Here is a 19,076-nt window from a genome sequence, read left to right as displayed (position 1 = left end):
AAGCTCGGTTAGGGGCATTGAAATTTTGGAGAACCCCTCCACGAACCTACGATAGTACCCAGCTAATCCCAAAAAGCTTCTGATCTCTGTGACTGTCTTCGGTCTCGGCCAATCTCTGACGGATTCAATCTTCCCGGGATCCACCTTGATCCCATCTTTACTCACAATGTGCCCTAGGAAGGACACCTGAGACAACCAGAACTCACATTTCTTGAACTTGGCGTAGAGCTTATGTTCTCGAAGTCGTTGCAGTACCATCTGAAGATGTAACTCGTGCTCCTCTTCTGATTGAGAGTACACGAGGATGTCGTCGATAAACACAATCACACAGATATCGAGGAAATCCTTGAATACTCTATTCATCAGGTCCATGAATGCTGCAGGAGCATTGGTTAGTCCGAATGACATAACCAGAAACTCGTAATGTCCATATCTAGTGCGGAAAGCCGTCTTTGGAATGTCCTCCTCTCGGATTCTCAACTGATGATAACCCGAACGGAGATCAATCTTAGAAAAGACCGTCTTCCCCTGAAGCTGATCGAACAAGTCATCGATCCTAGGTAATGGATATTTATTCTTCACTGTTAGCTTGTTCAACTCCCTGTAGTCGATGCACATCCTCATAGATCCATCCTTCTTCTTGACGAACAAAACCGGGGCTCCCCAGGGTGACACACTGGGCCGAAAGAACCCTATGTCAAGCAACCCTTGGAGCTGAATCTTTAATTCCTTAAGTTCGGCTGGAGCCATCCTATACGGGGCTTTGGAAACCGATTCCACCCCTGGTGCCAAGTCTATTACGAAATCAATCTCCCGCTGAGGTGGTAACCCTGGAAGTTCTTCGGGAAAAACATCCAAAAATTCCTGAACTACTCTGATGTCCTCTGGCCGAATGGTATCTGGCCGAGTGGTGTCCACCACCACGGCCAGAAACCCTAAGCAACCGCCGTGCAACAATTCTCTCGCTGGCATAGCCGAGATCATCGGGATCCGAGATCCCTGAACCGAACCAACAAATACAAATGGTTCTTCACTTTCCGGTTGGAAGTTCACCATCTTCCTTTTACAATCAATGCTCGCCGAATATTTAGATAGGAAATCCATTCCTAAAATAATATCGAGTTCGACTACACTCATCTCTACCAGATCAGCACTTAACTTTCTACCATCTATCCTGATCGGCCCAGGCCTAATCCACCTATTGGAGATAACCAATCCTCCGCCAGGTAATAGGGTTCCAAACCCTGATTCATATCTATCATACAGTCTTTCCAATTTTCTAAAGACTTTGGTTGCCACATAAGACATTCTTGACCTAAACACTCACCCGGAGGATGCCTCTTACTTATGAGACACTCCATTAGGAATAACGGGTCTCAACACTAGCCTGACGACTGTCTTGATTCTGGTTCCCTCGGAACCTCTTGTTCTGCCTCGAGCCACCGGATGCAGTGGATGATTTCCTCCTCCAGTCCATGGCCGAACCACTACCTCCCCTGCTGAAACCTGACGCAGAAGGGGTAGGAGCCCCGCCACATTCCGAAGTCCTTACTGATTCCACATACATCTAGTTGCGCCCTCAGCTCACCATGCTTTCTTCGCCATCTCAACTTAGATGGTCTTATCGTCGGTAGTGATCATAAGGTCATACTTGATCTTCACCTTAAGTCCATCGAGATATTTTCTTTCTTACTGAAATCGGTTGGCGCAAATCCCGAGGCTAACCTCGCCAACCGGCTGAACTGAGTAATATATTCCGTCATGCTCATATTCTCTCGCTGGGTCAGGTGGGCGAACTCTTTCCTCTTGGCGCTTCTGACCGCCTCGTTATAACATTTAACGCTGAAGAGTTCCTAAAACCTTTCCCAGGTCATAGTGATAACGTCATGGATCTAAGACACTATGTCCCACCAGACCAGAGCGTCTTCTTAAAACTGAAAAGTGGCACTCACCACTCTGTCGTTCCCGGTGACACCCATAAAGTTCAAGATCTTGGTGATCACCTTCAGCCACTGCTCGGCTTTCATCACGTCCGGACCTCCCAGGAAAACCGGAGGTGCCTGCTTCCGGAACCGCTCGTACAAAGGTTCCAATCTAATGGCCGCCACCACTATCTCGGCACAGGCGGCGAGGCGGTGCCACGGAACTACGGGCCGGGCCGCAAGAGCACCCTGCTGTCTCAACCTCTGAATCTCGAGATCTTGCTCTTCTATCCGGGCTTGCATTTCCGCAAACCGTAACTTCCCAATTCTGGGCTTCCTAATTGACTTGGGCAGCCTGCGGCGAGTTAACATCACTCCAACCGCGAACCTTGCCCCTGGGACCTCTACCTCGGCCCATAACACTTGAGGGGAACTGAGCTCCTCGACCTTGATCTGACCCGACTGAGATGCCCTGACTCCTAATATTTCGTCTGACGTCCATCTAGTCTGAACTAGGGCTGAGCATTTATACTGCTGGGCCGACCAACCCGGCCGACCCAACCCGAAAATGGGCCGAACAGGTTGCTTAAAAGTGGGCCGAAAGTTAAATGGGTGCAAAATTTGTCAACCCGTGTAGGATGGGTCGGAAACGGGCTCAGCCATTTGTGGCCCAATCAACCCAACCCGGCCCGCACTATTCACATTAATATATATATATATATTTATCCATATAAATAACATTTTATTCTTTTTCCTAACCCTAACTTAACCCTAAGAGACCGCCTCCTTCACTTCACCTTTCTTTCTATTGTTCAGACAAACACAGCCCATCTCCCTCTCTCTTTTGTATGAATTTCCTAACCCTAGTAGACATAAGGATGCCGCCTCCCTCCTCTCTCTCTCTCTCTCTTTCTCTGTATCAGCTTTGCACTTTCCCTTACCTGACGCGCACACACACCACCATTGGCAAGTTTTTCTACCATAAAAACTCAAACAAGGGTGCAAATAAGGTAAGTTATGTCTCTAATCTTTATTTTTTTCTTTGCTGGAAGTTTGATGGATGACCTTTCTCAATCGCAATCTCACCCATTTTTTTTTGGTTTGCTGGAAAAATCTCAGGCAAGGGCCGGCGACGGTACTCTATCCCACGACTCTCTTTGCTCTCTCATTTGGCACTCAACAACAATCTCCCTCCGTCCAGGACCACACCAAATCAGTCCAACACCCATGTTCGTCTCTTTCCCTTTGTTATTTTTATTTCATTAGAAAGTTTTGTTATTTTTATTTTATTAGAAAAAAAAGCAGATTTAATTATTTTTTATTTTTTTTTATTTTTGTTTCTGATTTTTTATATAATGAGTTATTAAATGAGTATTTAATTTGTAGTGTAATATTTTATAATTAGATTTGATCATATTGTTTATGTTATTGTAAAAAGGAATCAAATTATTTTTATTGTTTATGTTGTTTTAGAAAAAGTTTCAGATTTTTTTTTTTATGTATATATAAACATGAGATATATTTGTATGTTATATTATTTATTTCTTTTTTCAGATTGAGCTCAAAGAATTAATGTTGAAAATGCCAACTAGTAAATAAAAACTCTATAGCTATTTTGCTTGACTGGGAATAATTAAAATAAAGGTATTTTGTCCACTCCTTGATTTGATTAACATATAACTTGTATTTGTTGATATTTTCTAACTTCAAACTTTATTTGTTCAATTTTTTGGTGCTCATTGATTTATGTTCAGATTTTTTTGTTGTTGCTGTTTTCCTTTTAGTAGTTATAGAATATATATAGTAGTTTTATATAGATTGCCCATAAATTTGAATAATTTTCTATGTTGAATTGTAGGTAATGAACTTGAGGACAAGGATACCAAAAGGAGAAGACTTGATATTCTTGATTGATGATGTTGGAAATATTATATGTTATTTTTTTCAAGTTTGTAGTCACTCACTGTGATTGTCTAGTTACTCATAGGCAATTTATGAGGGACAATTTTTTTTACAGTTTTAAGACTTGGATTTTGGATGACTAATAAACTTTGAATGATTTTTCTATTTTCTTTAATTTAGGTATGAATTTGTGACCATATTCATATTTAAATTTTGTAATTTTTGTAACTGTGAAAAGTATGGGTTGTAACCCAACCCAACCCAACCCAACCCATAATGATTGGGTTGGTTTGGGTTGGGTTATACATAAAATTTAAAATGAATGGGTTAGAATTTAATAAACCGATCTTATTGGGTTGGCCCATTAAAATAGTCTCAACCCGGCCAACCCAACCCATGCACAGCCCTAGTCTGAACCGCCTCGAAATCCCGAGTTGGCACTCAGGTCACGATCATCGAGAGCTTACTGATGCCGCTTAATTTGGAAATTAAAAACGAAACATGCGCCTATTCTACTATCAGGCTACTAACATGCTTCCTAACAGGCTTTTCTTTTTCATAACTGAATAAAATAAACTACTAAAGCAATAAAGGCTTACTGAACCGTGAACCGAGCTAACTGCTGATGATGATTGTACATCTCGTGACGATCTTCGGAAGACAACCTGGCGGCTCTGATACCAAATTGTAACACCCTAACTACCTTAGGCGTATTACGTGCTTTTTAAACGTACTGTGCAGCTCGTTGCTAATCAACGAGGTTTATGGAAAAACGTGATTAATTAAAATTTTGCTTTTTAATTAAACTTATAAAACCATATTACAAAAGACTCGGGATCCCGATTTATAAAATCATTTACAAAAGTTTTAACTGTTTAACTATTACATAAAATTAAAAGTCGCCTAACGACCAGTTACAAAAATTTCAGCCTTGCTGTCCCGAGGATCGTACGCTCCAGGCCTAACCGCCCCGACATGTACAATCTCATAAGCTCGCTCACGGTCCATCAGCTATAGCCTTGCCTTTACCTACACATGAACATAAACTGTGAGTCGACAGACTCAGTAAGAAAAGCATAATAATATCATACATAATACTAACTGCCGTGTCCAACACGATACTGAGTCCCGCTACCGCCATGTCCAACATGGTACCGAGCCACTTCTTGCCATGTCCAACATGGTGCCGAGTTACGAACGTTCATAGGGACGGTACTATTGACACGTAACAACTTGATCGGTCGAGCCGGTCATACTCATTCTTGGTCATACTCCGGCTGTACCGACGTGTTACTATATCCTCCCGATCGGTCGAGCCGGTCATACTCATTCTTGGTCATACTCGGCTGTACCGACGGGATACGTCAATAGCACGGAACCACCAACCAAGTGTCACTGATCGGTCAAACCGGTCATACTCATTCTTGGTCATACTCCAGCCTGTACCGACGTGACAGGGTTGGATGGTTCGAAGCCAACATACATAACTAATGTAATCTATCAGGCTTCCTACATGCTCGCTAAACATGTAATCTACATATGCATACTGTTATACTAATCTTACCTGGATTCCGAATTCAGGTGTGCCGGTCAACCTGACTGGAACTGAAGCTGAGCGGCGGATTACTGGCTCCTAAACCATAAAAATCACAACGCTATAAGTGACACGCTAAATCACTTCCCGGGGACTAAAACTTGAAACTAAAAGTTTCCCTATCGATAAAAAGCATGGCAATACCCCTAAAAACATAAAAACGAGGAAAACTAGGGTTCGGAAAAATTCTCCAACCTGCGGACGGTTGCCCAACCGAATTCCGGTTCGGGAATTACCGAACCCTCATCCGAATGGGATGCACAACCGGAATTCCGGTTCCTCGCAGGCAGCCAACTAAAATTCTCATAACTCGACCAATTCAACCCCAATTGGTCCCAAACTTTCCAGACCTGTTCTAAACTATCCCTAGAACAAATCCAAGGCATCAAAACCACCCAGAAACCTCAAACATGAAAAATGCCATTGGAGCTCAAGCTTGAGTTCTAAACTCAAACTTGAGCAAAAACACCTAAACATGCAATCAAACCAACTTAATTCTACATAATCAAGCTCAAAATAACCTCTGGAAACTCAAGCAAACATCCTCAACAACACAGCAACAAAATATAACATTTTCTCTCAAAAATCACATATTTTGCATAGGAAATTCAAAGCTTTAAACAACACCACTAGCATGTAAAACCTATATAATCCATCCATTTAAAACCTAATTAAGCTACTGCAAACAACAATTAAGCCCAGCAACAAACAGCCATACAATCTAACATGCAACCTACCATTTTCACATTAAAAAAAACATCAAGAACACAAAGAAAGGTTGAGAACCACTTACAAGCAACTAAGGATCACAAAATCTACACAAGAAAGACTTGAATCACCAAGAAAATTCCTCCTCCTTGCTGCTCAAAGATGGCCGAAAAGAGAGAGGCTTGAGAGAGTTTCTTTTGAAATTTTCTTTCTTTTCAACACTTAGCATAATTTGTAAAAATTGGAAAATGAACTAAAGCCACTTATCTCATTTACTTCAGCCAATAAAATAAACAAATAACATTTATTTTTCAAATAAACAAGTCACTAAAAGACAAAAAGTCATTGGGGCAAAAAGACCATTTTGCCCCTCCATTCTAAAATCACATAAAAATCACTAAAGGGGTATTTTTGGGACATTCTAAATTCCCGGCCATTCCCGACATTCTCAATGTCTAAAACCCGTCCCCAAACTACTAACATACTAAGTTGTGATTTCTACTGAGCCAAACGCCGAGTTCCAAAATACCGGACACCGGAAAAGCAGAATATGCAAGCTACTGAATAACATAAATAACAGTACAATAAATTATTTAAATAGCTATAAATAATTTCATGATTAATCATAAACAACTGATAATTTCCAAATTAACTAAGCGGGCTTTACAGAATTATTGCCTTACTCCCCAAAGAGATGGATGAAAATTCCACCTTATTACTTTTTCATCGATGCAAGTTATGATTTGTAAATATAATTTTTCTAATACTTTTTCTTTTTCTCTCTAGGCCCATTCATGGAGGCAATATTTCTAATTCAACACATCGAATTATTGCCCTACTCCCCAAAGAGATGGATAAAAATTCCACCTTCAGAGGACAAGATTTCACTTTCCTTCATGTCATCTCTCTTGGTAATATTGTAAGTAAACCATGCACATTTAATTTCTACTTATAATAAATTACTTTCCTCTTAAAAAAATAATTTCTAATTTATATATTATAATTTTTCTTTGTGACAAATAATATTCTTTAAACTTTGATATTGATGTTGCATATTCTTAATATTCTTTAACAATACACGATGTTAAAGAACAACTTGCATATTCTTAATGTTGTAATAACTTTAAAACATTTTTTTAAAATCATTTTTGCATATTAATTAGTTAATGTACAATAATATTATATATATATATATCAATTAAGTTGAAGATTAATTAAATAGTTTAAAATATGAGTCTGATAATTATTAAAATTTTATACCTAATATCGAACACAGAGCAAATTTATATGTTATTTTTTAGTTTGAAAAATTAAACTTGATAAGTGAGGCATTTTGAGTCCTAATATACATTTAATTATTTTGGTTGTATAAATATAAATATGTAGCATTACAACATAAAGAGGCATTTTTTTTTTATTTATGAATTTTTATTTAGAATTTTAATTTACTTTTACGTGTTTTTTTATATGTGTATTAATAAAAAAAAATATTTGTAATATATTTTTACACATGTAAATAATTATGTTTTCTTTCATTAATTATATATATATATATTCACGAACTGATATTTTGGTTGATATTAGTTAGAATTTTTTTTTTTTAAAAGATTTATTCAAGTTCTCAAATATTTGTAACAAACTTGAAGATTTTTTTTTTTTTTATCTTTTTTAGATATTATTAATTAGTTAATTTGCAATATTAATAATTAATATTTTTAAAGAAAAAATATTTATTTTCCTTATTCCACTTTATGTTATTTTATTTTAAAAAATTAAATTTATCAATTAATTATTAACATTTTAATTAAATAGTTTAAATAATAATTGTTATTTTTTTTTAAGAAAAGTTATCTATAACAAAACGAAGCTTATCTATAATAATATTTTAACCAAAAAAACTTCATTGTCGTCAAATTTTTTTTAAAAAATGTATACAACAAACATATTTTCTATACTATAATTTTATATTAATATTTTTAGATATTAATAAATTAATATATATATATTAAAACTATAAAGGTTAAACTTCTTAATATACATTATTATTATTTTTCTTATTTGCTGAAGTTTTATTTTTTTAATAAATAAAATTATTAATAATAACAAGTAATTAGTTGATATAATTTTATTATAGCTATATTTTAATTTAGAATGACTTTCTAATTAGTAATTTTTTATATATTATTTTAATAGTAACTTTTTATTAATAATTATTATTTATTATTATTTTTTATGATAATGATGCATTATTTATTATTATTAAAGTGCCTATCTAACGACAATTCTTGGTTTAACGATTTGTTTTTATTTTTTTTTTGTTAACTTAGTTTATTTAATTAATATTTGTTTTAATTTTTTTATTGAAGTTAACTTATTAATCGTGTTAAATTTTAAAATAAATAATAATATAATAATAGTTATGTTTGTTTATATTACCGAAAGAAACTAACTGTAGGTGTTTAATCGCGCATCTTACTAATATTTTTTATTTATTTCTTATTTAAATTAGGCGGTTAATATTAAGTTTAAAATAAATAATATTAATAGTACTTATATCGGTTATATTAACGAAAGAAGCGAACTGCAAGGTATCGCATCCCACTATTAATATTCCGCCATACTCAATTGAGGTTCTCTCATCTCAATCCAATCTACTTCTCCCTGCAGAGTATTATTCAGTTTCTCAAAAGATATTTTACATAGTATAATTAAAATATTGGTGGCACGTATGTACTTAGTTGATGAAGCTTCTTGGGTTCTCTCTCTACTTTAAGTAGGTGTTAATCTCTCTTCATTGGGAGAACCATGCATTATTAGTAATTCTTATTTATTAATACTGTTTCAGTATTTATTTTCGTGGTGGAAGGTATAAATGAAGATCATGGACTTGTGACACATTGTATGAATATCATATGGTTGGTTGGATGTGTAATATATATAATTTTTAATGTAAATAAAATATACATATTTGACAATTCCCTTTTTCAGTTGTTAGGATATTGTTTCAAAACTTCATTTATATATCTGTTTCAAATAAAAAATAATTTATATCTATCCTTGAAATTTCTTTCTATTTAATTTATTTATTTGTCAAAAGGTCTATTTTATATCTCTTGTTAGTAGCTTAGAGGAATGTGGAGATTATAAAAAGTGTATGAAAATAAGTCCCCGCAGATATTATACAAAAAAAATAGATACAAATTATTTATTAGATTGTTGTGAACTAATTTATTGAACACAACTTATCTCAATGTGATTTGTAGGTGAACCATACTCTCACTACACTTCATCATGTCAACGAAATTGATGTAGTATAACACTTCGAACAACATTTGAAAGAGAATTAAGCTTCCTTACACAAGGAGAGTAAATATTTTTTTTTTTTTGAAAGGTCAAGGAGAGTAAATATTAATATCATACCTTATATTAAATATTCATAATATAAATATACTAATATATTACCTTAAAAATTTTGATAATACGATGCACACACCTTCTACCTAGTATATATTAAAAGTGCCTATCTAACGACATTTCTTGGTTTAACAGAATATACTTTAAAAATAAAAGAATATTCTGTTAAATTTAACGATGTTAATAGGTTTGATACTCCCGATAACTTTCAAAAAATATATAAATAAAACTAAACCCACAAAATCATAACTCATTTACACGGTGCAACACTTCACTCTTTCCTACTATTCTCACTCCCTCGTCGAAACCAACAGCCCCATGAAACCCGACGAACCAATGCTTCCTTTCACCGACTCCTCCATTTCACTCTCCCAATCCCAATCTCAATGGAGTTTTTTGATTGATTTAGGATCTGATTTTTGGTCATTTGCTTGATTTTTAATTTGGGTCATGGGTTTTACCTCCACGGTAGTTACCCCAAAGTGAATTCTCTTACCTAAACCAATCCACTCTTCCATTTCACTCTCCCAATTCCAATATGAACAACTCTAAGGTGAGCTTTGTGATGAAGAAGTCTCGGAGGTCAATCGATTTTTTTCCCTCGGTTGGAGTAGACGATTGAAGACATAAAGAACGATTTGGATTCTTAATCGATACTTTCAAATCGAAAATTGCGATTACAGTCGCTTCCTCCTCGATTTCAGATAGTTTTTAATTTAAACCAATGGGCTATGGATTTCGATTGCAATTAGTTGCAGATTTATGCTTTGTTTCATTTATAATATCTTAGTACTCTACATAGTCGTTAACTCATCGATAACGACTGACCCAGACCCATTCTTCTCCAACAATTCCGATTCTCCCAACAGCTTCCGATGTCGTACGCCACTGCCTAATACTCACCGGCAAGACGATATTGGCTAAGCATATCTCTCTATTATATGGCTCTCTCCCTTGGGAAGTTCATATTCTGGTTGGTGCAGGTTCGTACAACCCGTCAATCCCCTTATTCTATTGTTCTTGTTTTTTTTTTTTTGACTTTTTGTGTTTTTTGATTAATTTGTCCAAAAGTATCATTATACGCCTTGATCTGGTTTGTCTTTTGTTCAATTAATTAACAGTATGGAGGTTTTTGATCGAAGTTTAGTGTTTTAGATAAACCCTATTGCTTGCAATCTCTCTCTGATTAATAGTTGGTCATGGAATTGTTATGCATTGGTATTGATTATATTGTGGAACTGTGATTAGCATTGGAATTTGTTTTTAGGTTAGTTTAAATTTTGTTTGGAATTAGAATTGGGTTATCAATTAGAGCTGCGTTTGGTTGCCCGAGCTATTTCATTCAGAAAATTTATGAAATTTCATTCAGAAAATTTATGAAACGGTGACTTGTAAATTTTGTTGTTGAACTTCTATATGTTTCTGTGCATTGTGCATACCCAAACTCAATCGAGGTAGTATATTTCAGCTACTAAGATGATTCGGGTTTCTGGCCCTTTCAGGTATTGTTGGGTCAGTTCTTGCAAAAGAGGGAGGGGTATTGGATTTAGTATCTGGTGTTTTCAAGGTACTTTTATATCTATAAACTTAGCACGGTTGAAATTATTTTCTTTTTCCTACAGTTTAAAGTTTTTCATTTTTCTTTGAACATCTCTACTTTGTTGAATCTGAAGCTGCTGGGGTTAGTAACTTAGTACAACATGAATATCTATATTTGTTTGCTTGCTTTATTACTTTTCTATTGTAGCATTCCTATGTATATATATAACTATGCCATATGGATCTTGTGTGTTTTAATTGTTATGCATATTGCAGTCTGCAGTAATCACTGGCTATAAGTTTCAAGTGGGTGAGCTGAAGACAGTGTGGGACTATAGAGATTTACTTGCAGAATCTCTGTTTCTCCATGCTCTGAACCAGAGATTTTGAGAAAGGATCCACCTCATTTCTCATGCTCAGTTGCTGAAGAAAATATGGTTTTTTAATGGCTTATATAATGATATCATCTTGCAAAAAAGGAGGGACCATCGAAGCCTTGAAATCAATGCTGATTGAGGTATTTTGGATTAACTTCAAGATTTACTCCTCCTTTAACATCAAATGAATATTTATATATATATATACATATCAATGTACATAATGTGTGCTCTTTCATTGTCAATGACATCTGTGTACGTAACAGGTCGCCAGGGTACAAATACATGGATTTTCAGAACGAGAAGTGTCTATGTGAGCTAATTTTGTTTTAGCTTTTGCATCATTGATAAACAAAATTGAATTATTATAGCACAGTTAGTTACACATCCCGATCTCATTTCACTCTAGAAAATAGTTAGTTACCGCATATTTTATTTGCTTTTTGTATCTCACGTTAGGATTACAAAAAATCCTAACGTGACCATACATATATATTTAATTAATATAAAAAAAAATTTAATTTGTAAAATATAAAAATATTTTAAATTTTTTAAAAGTACTTTATTTTTTTTAATGTGTCTCAAGAGTCTAATCATCCACCTATTAGTTAATATTAGTTTCACATTCATTTGTGTCAAAGCATAGATACAGTAGATCTGAATCCATTGCTTTATAACATCATTTTTTTCTTAATCTGTTTTAATAGGAATGAGGATTTCATTTTCATGCCCTTTTGCCAACTACAGTGATGTAGAGATTGGTTTAGAGTCTATGATTGTAAATTCCATTAGTTTTGGATAAACAAGCAAAAACACCTCTTAGATTTGTGTGACTACCTTTTCTGTTGTTAAGTATTTGTGTCAACTTCATGTATAACATTGTTTTTAAATATTAATTGGTTTATCAACATTTGCAGTTCTCAACTTTGCCAGTATTCATTCTAATTAGATTAACTGGTTAATATAATTATAATGCATACTACAGTATTAGTTATTATGTCATTTGTGTACTTTTATTCTTATTATCTTCTAGAAAAGGGTCTGTTCATTTGTATCAAATATGGGCTGGTGCATGAAAGTTTTTATTGTATTTTACCAGCATTGTACTTGATTGAAAGAGTGAAGATTTTACAGTTCTGGATCATTCATGACTTGGGGTGTTGGGGGCATGGAAATTGCTGCTATTCATTGCGAAATATCAAAAATATAATTTTAAGACATATAAGAAATCTTATTAAATAGTGCGATTAATGTTTCTTGGTGAAATATCTTCATGTCAATTATAACTTTTATCATCATCTTATTTATTTTCTCATCTGTCTGAGAGATAAACAGGTGCAAGAAAAGAAGGTCAAGAAAGTCTGACTTTAATTTGGATCCTTCTAAAGCTGTTGGAAATGGAAGTATTGCCAGTTCAAGTAATTCCAGCAGCCGGAAGGGTTTATGCTGATACCCACGACTATCATATTAATTCATTTTCAATAATTCACGATTAATGTGTGTGTACTTTTATGTTATAAAATTCCAGTTGACCATGATTCTAGAGGTTTCCTGCCCCTCTTTTTGGGTGTTTGGATTGTGAGAGTAAGATTTTACATTGCTTTTGCTGCTAATTGCATTGCATGCAATGCATGAACTTGCTTTTGGATGAAATTTGGTTGAGAAAATGTCTCAATGGAACCAGGGTAGGGTTCTATTTCACCAGGCACAATGAAAGTGAACATTTAATATACTTTCCAGAGGTATATTTTCACATTTATCTTGCAGTGAACATTTTTTTGTATACCTTGTAGAGGTATATTTTCACATTTAGTATGTCATATATTTTTTTTGTATAAATGTGTAATATTTTTTCTGCAATTACAAGCCTACTGAAACTTATCTTAATAATCATAAAAGTAATATTTAAATTAAATTTTGTAGAAACATTGCTTGTTTCTCCAAAAAATTAAGGAGAGATTATCAGTCATTAAATGGAGAATCCAGTTGTATGTAGATCCAAAATGACGGATGAGCACAAAGTACAATCAATTCACCATTCAAACTGCTGAGCCGATGAAAGATTAAGATGGCGTTTCATTATGCTTAGTTTTATTTTTCATAAGATTTTCTATATTGAAACTTTAACTAATAATTCTTTTCCCCTATTTTAAGATTATATTTTTCCATTCATTTTTGTTACATAATATTTCCTTTAAATTTTCCAAAACACATATATTGATCTTTTGAATTTTCCCAAAACTAAGAGTAAATGTTAAAGTCATATGTTTGTATGACTTATCATAAATTATTTCATCACATTAAGGATAATTACTATATGAGTATGAATATATTGAGATAAACTTACTCTTTATTATTAATAACAATGTGTATATCATAGGTTTATATACACAATTATGGCATTCTTAACAAGTTTACTTTTATAAAACAAATCGTTTAAACAATAATTTACAATTAGTTACCGAATCCTTAAACAAAAACTACTAGAACTTAAATAAAATTAATATTTACGTGGCTCGCCACGTAACTTTCAGCTAGTATCTATATAAAAGAGAAGTATAAGAAGGCGATGTGGCGCTAACTTAAAACTTGTTTATTTATTTTCTTATTTTTTCTAATTATTTAAAACTTATTTATCTAATTTTTAATTTTTTCTTATTATTAAAATCTATTTATTTATTTTCTCATTTTTTAATTATATATATATTTTTTATTTTTCTAATTTTTTAATTTAAAAATACAGTGAATTTTTGTAATGACCGCTCTAGTAATGTGGATTAGTAAAGGCAATTAGCACTAATTATTATTTTATTATTTTATTATTATTTGTGAATTTATTTTAAATGTGGACCCCAATATTTAGAAATAAATATTAGAGTTATAATTTCTCAATTCCGGAGATTTTATTAAACTCTAGGGGTATTATTTAGCTTATATGTGAAATATGTTAATTTTGTAATTTTTGCTCGGCGACAACGGAAAATGCGATGGATGGCTAGATTGATCACATGGATAAGTTTAGAACCTTATTTCATAGTGGGAAATATTTTAGAGAAAATATTTTATCGGGATTGAGCGGGGTTATGGAATTGACCATTTTACCCCTAGCTTTAGAATTAACCAAGTTTTAACCTTAAGGGCCTTTTAGTCATTTTTATTGGGTGAGGGGTAGGTGGCTGCCCTTAGTACTTGACACCTTGCAAGCTGGTTTTCAGCAAAGGATTAATTAAAAATCCTTTTGTCTCATTTGAAGAAAAATCAAGAAATTAGAAAAATACCAAAAAATCAAGAAAAGCTCTCTTTCCTTCATCTCTCTCTCTTCGAACCAGCTAGGAACCAAGGGATTACTTGCTGAAATTTGTGATTTCTACCAAGATTTCAAGGAGAATCAAACTAAGGTAAACTCTAGAATCCTTGTGTATGTGAATTTTCAAGTTTATGTTAGTTTGAATTAATGAAATTGTGATATAGTGGCTGTTAGGTTTAGGTAAGTTTAGGGTTCTTTTGAGTTGATTTTAACTCCTAGTAGCTGGTTTTACTGTGTGTTGTTGGTTTGATTCAAGTTTAAGTTTTAAATGCAAAGCTTTGTTCATTAATGGCAACTTGAGTTGTGATGGTTTATTCTGAGAATTACTGCCTGGAAATCATTGTGTATGCATTGTATAGGTATACTGGAGAGTTTGGTAAGGTTTGGGATTGAATTGAATCAAGGGGGATGATTTTTGGTTCCCAGCAGTAGAGCAAATTCGGTTCGGGTGGTCTGTACCAACCGGTCGGCCGGTTGGTGACCCGAGCCGGGATGCGGTTGGGAGCAAGTCTACCTGTTGGGGGAATTTCCAGAACCCTAGTTTTGGCCAATTTTGAGATATTTAGGGTATTGCCATGAGATTTATCGATAGGGAAACTTTTAGTTTCAAGTTTTAAGTCCCGGAAAGTGATTTAGCGAGTCACTCATCTGTATTACTATTATTGTGATTAGGACATCCATCTAGCACGTGAATTCCGTTCAGGTCGGCCAGCACACTTGAATTCGGAAAACAGGTAAGAACTGTGTATAATGTATGATGTGATTATCTGAATGTGTGTATATGTGTTTATATATGCATGCTTGAATTATGTTAAACACTACCAACACTTGTATGAATAAGTTATAGAGTGTATTGGTACAGTGATTGTTGTGATTATGAGTACGATACAGTGATACCAACACAAGCATGGAAAATGCTAAGGTGTGTGGTACATCACTCAGTGTTACCCCGTGATCAGGATAAACCCTACCAACACTCGTACAGTGAGGTATGTTGTGTATGTGGTATAGTGGTTGTACCCTGGTATTGAACGTTCATACTCATCTGTTAAGCTCTGTAAATAGGTGTATGGGCGCCTATTTACAGGTCGGAAATTATATGGTATGTTATATGCATTTCTTACTGAGTCTGTTGACTCACAGTTTTTGCTTCCATGTGTAGGTAAAGGAAAGGCGAAGGCTGAACAGGAATGAACCTGAGCTCGGGTGAGATTGTACATGTCAAGCGGCGCGACCTGGAGTGTTCGGTCTCGGGACATCTGGGAGTTATATTTTGAAAGTCGCTGTGCGACCTGGAAGTTATGTATTTTGAAATGTAAAGTTTAAACAGTAAATTTTTAAAAGTTTTAGATCGGGATCCTGAGATTTGTAAATGGTATATTATATTACAAAGTTTAATATTTAAAGCAAAAGTTTTAATTTGACACGTTTTTCGAGAAATTTCTTTGATTAGCAAAGATTGCACAATAATTGAAAAAGCACTGTAGCGTGCCTTAGCATTAGGGCGTTACAATTTTTTTCTAAAACTTTATAAATATCTAACAACTAAGTTTCTTCTCGTTTTTTTAATTATATATATATTTTTTTTATTTTTCTAATTTTTTAAATAAAAAATATAATAAATTTTTTTTTCTAAAATATCTAATAACTAAGTTTCAAAAAAATTAAAAATTAAAAAATCTATCTATCTATATACAATCTGTATATCTAATAATTAATTACATTAAATGTGAAATAAAGAAATAAAATGAAAATTTGATCAAGTTTAAAAAATTGAGAAAAAAAGAATTAAGAGAAAACACTCATATAAACTGCCACCAAAGCAGTTATTATGCATTCCTTTATTAATATATATTGATTTAGTTTCAATTGTTGGTTTGAGATTTTATTTCCTATTTCATATTTATGCAGACAATTCATTATGATATTTTTTGAGATTATTAATAAAATTTTCTCTTTAAGAGGTTTTCATTATGAATTGCTTTTATGAAATTGAGCTTCATTTTTCTTTAACTTGTATGCCAATATCAATTATATTTATATGTTTATCATGTTTGTCTGTGTTTTGTGTTTTATTATTGATGCAAAATATATGGTATATTATTCTCTGCGAAGAGATATACCACATAAACACTTAGAATTAAAATTCAATGTTCATGAATAATTGTTACTTCTTAAGCAATTATTAAGATTTTGTTTAATAAAAAGATCTTTCGATGACTTAGCTAGAAGAAACTTAATCTTAAGCAAGTATTGTATATTAATGTTAATACTAGAATGTTATGTTGATGACTTAGCTAGAAGAAACTTATAGTTTCAGGCTAAGATAATATGTCACAACAAGATGTCTCTGAGAACCAATAGTAAGAGGCTAAGTGTACACCAGTGTACGAACTTAACCAGACTCCTACTGTTGAGTGGGAGCCATCTAAGATGTAATCAAACAAGGAACATTAGGAGACAATCAAGGAAGAATCTCTAAAAGTGACCTATATATTAGATGATAGGGGTGTATATTAGAATCCTTATATCTACACCAATTCAGAATATTCGAGATGGTGGTTACTCTGGGATGGAGGAATTATTCTAGAAGGATGTAAAAACCCATCTATAATAATTTAAGCTCCATCAGTGAAGCTACATAACTTGGTTACTTTTGAAAGCACATGGAAAGTTATTCAAACTGAAGAAAGTTCTTAACTGTGTTATCTCTATTCCAATTTTTGATAGAATTAGAGATATGTCTTCTGTATATTCAGATGCACTTAATAAACTTAAAAGAATCCAGTATCCCTAGAGGAGTGATGCATATAGAAAAATGATGTTGCATAATGTTTTATGAACACAAAGGAAGTAATGGTGGAGAAAGCAGTTGCTTACCACAGACTTATAGTTCCAGTAATTTGGGTTTAGTCAAGTACACTACACTTGATTTGGATATCAAGACCATTAATTGATTTAAATGCACTTGTTTTATGTTAGTGCAAGTGGGAGTTTGTTGGGATTTTATGCCCTAAATAAAACCCATTTCAATCTAATCTGATTTGTTATCAATAAAAGATTAGAACTCATTTATGTTTACATGTAGTTTTCATGTTTATGGTTTAATGTGTACAAAATCTGTTAAATCCGGAACATATAGTTATTCACAATTACAGTGATGTCAACACAGTGGAAGGTAATTGTGATTATATGCTTCAAAAGAAAATGTCCCTTGATTCATCAGTGCACTGGATTTACACTGATGTGATAGTCAGCGATAAAGTATACTTACACCTTGGATAAGTGTTATGTTCTTTTCAAAACATTGGCAAAGTATGCTAGTTTCGGATGTATGGAGTATACGTTGGACTGGAACCGATATTGATCTTGGTAAAGATATTATAATCTTACCGTTGTATCTTTCTAAGTCAATATTACTGGTTGATCTTAGATCAAAAGAGATCTCAATCCTAACATGGTTAGGTTCGATCTCAAGAGTGTTCTTTGTGTTCTTTGATTTGTTAGTTAAGCCTACCTTTTGGTCTGGGTAATACGTACATTTTGGGAACATGATAGTACAATTGAGTGGGAGCGCTAAACATAGATATGGAATCTATAGCTTCTATCTAGACATAGAAGTGAAACGATGATTTCCTTCGAGCTTGGCTTAATAGAGATAAATGGAAGAGCTCTTATTTCAGTGATTATATTAGTTTACTGAAATATCATTTATAGGAAGCTAAGTGTTTTAAGGATAAAATACATTGAGGGGTGAAACGGTAAATTTGTCCCCACTCGGTGTAAATCATCTATAGAGGATCTTTGGTTATTGGGATTAGAACGATGGTTAAATAATATAACATATCTATATCGTGGAACATATAGAGCGTTCTATATAACTGAGAGTGCGATTCCAAGTTCTATAATGGTTTAATGAGGAATTAATAAGTTAGGGATTTACTTGGTAAATTCTAGATCTACTTATTGGAAGCTCGATTATATAGGCCCATGGTCCCCATACTAGTTGAGACAATACTGCTTGTAAGACTCAGTTAATTGATTTTAATTAATTATAATTCTAAAATTAGACTATGTCTAGTTTATGAATTTTCACTATTAATTGTGAAGAAAAGAGATTCTAGGGTTTATTTGTTAATTAAGAGACTTTATTAAGTCTAATTAATATATATATTAAATGACAATTTTATTTGATACTTAATTTTAATTATTAAATAAATAGTTTTGGCATTTAAGTGGTTGAATTGGAAAATATGGTATTTTTGAGAAAAATAAGATAAATAGTTGAAAGATGGCAAAATTACAAAGTGATG

The 19,076-nt window shown here is 33.5% G+C and overlaps 1 long non-coding RNA gene across 1 annotated transcript; it reads left to right on the top strand.

Annotated features, from left to right (window-relative positions):
- The first annotated feature begins 2,660 nt into the window (after positions 1–2,660).
- LOC115725650 (uncharacterized) lies at positions 2,661–4,021 on the top strand. The gene is made up of 4 exons (XR_004013436.2): positions 2,661–2,932; positions 3,042–3,151; positions 3,477–3,566; positions 3,781–4,021. It is a non-coding gene; the product is annotated as an uncharacterized LOC115725650 (long non-coding RNA).
- Positions 4,022–19,076: the final 15,055 nt, after the last annotated feature.

The sequence above is a fragment of the Cannabis sativa genome, chromosome 6 (genome assembly GCF_029168945.1).
Source record: "Cannabis sativa cultivar Pink pepper isolate KNU-18-1 chromosome 6, ASM2916894v1, whole genome shotgun sequence".
In the NCBI taxonomy this organism is placed as follows: Eukaryota; Viridiplantae; Streptophyta; class Magnoliopsida; order Rosales; family Cannabaceae; genus Cannabis; species Cannabis sativa.
The sequence above is the reverse complement of the archived record's forward strand: the minus strand, read 5'-3'. Positions and strand labels throughout refer to the sequence as shown.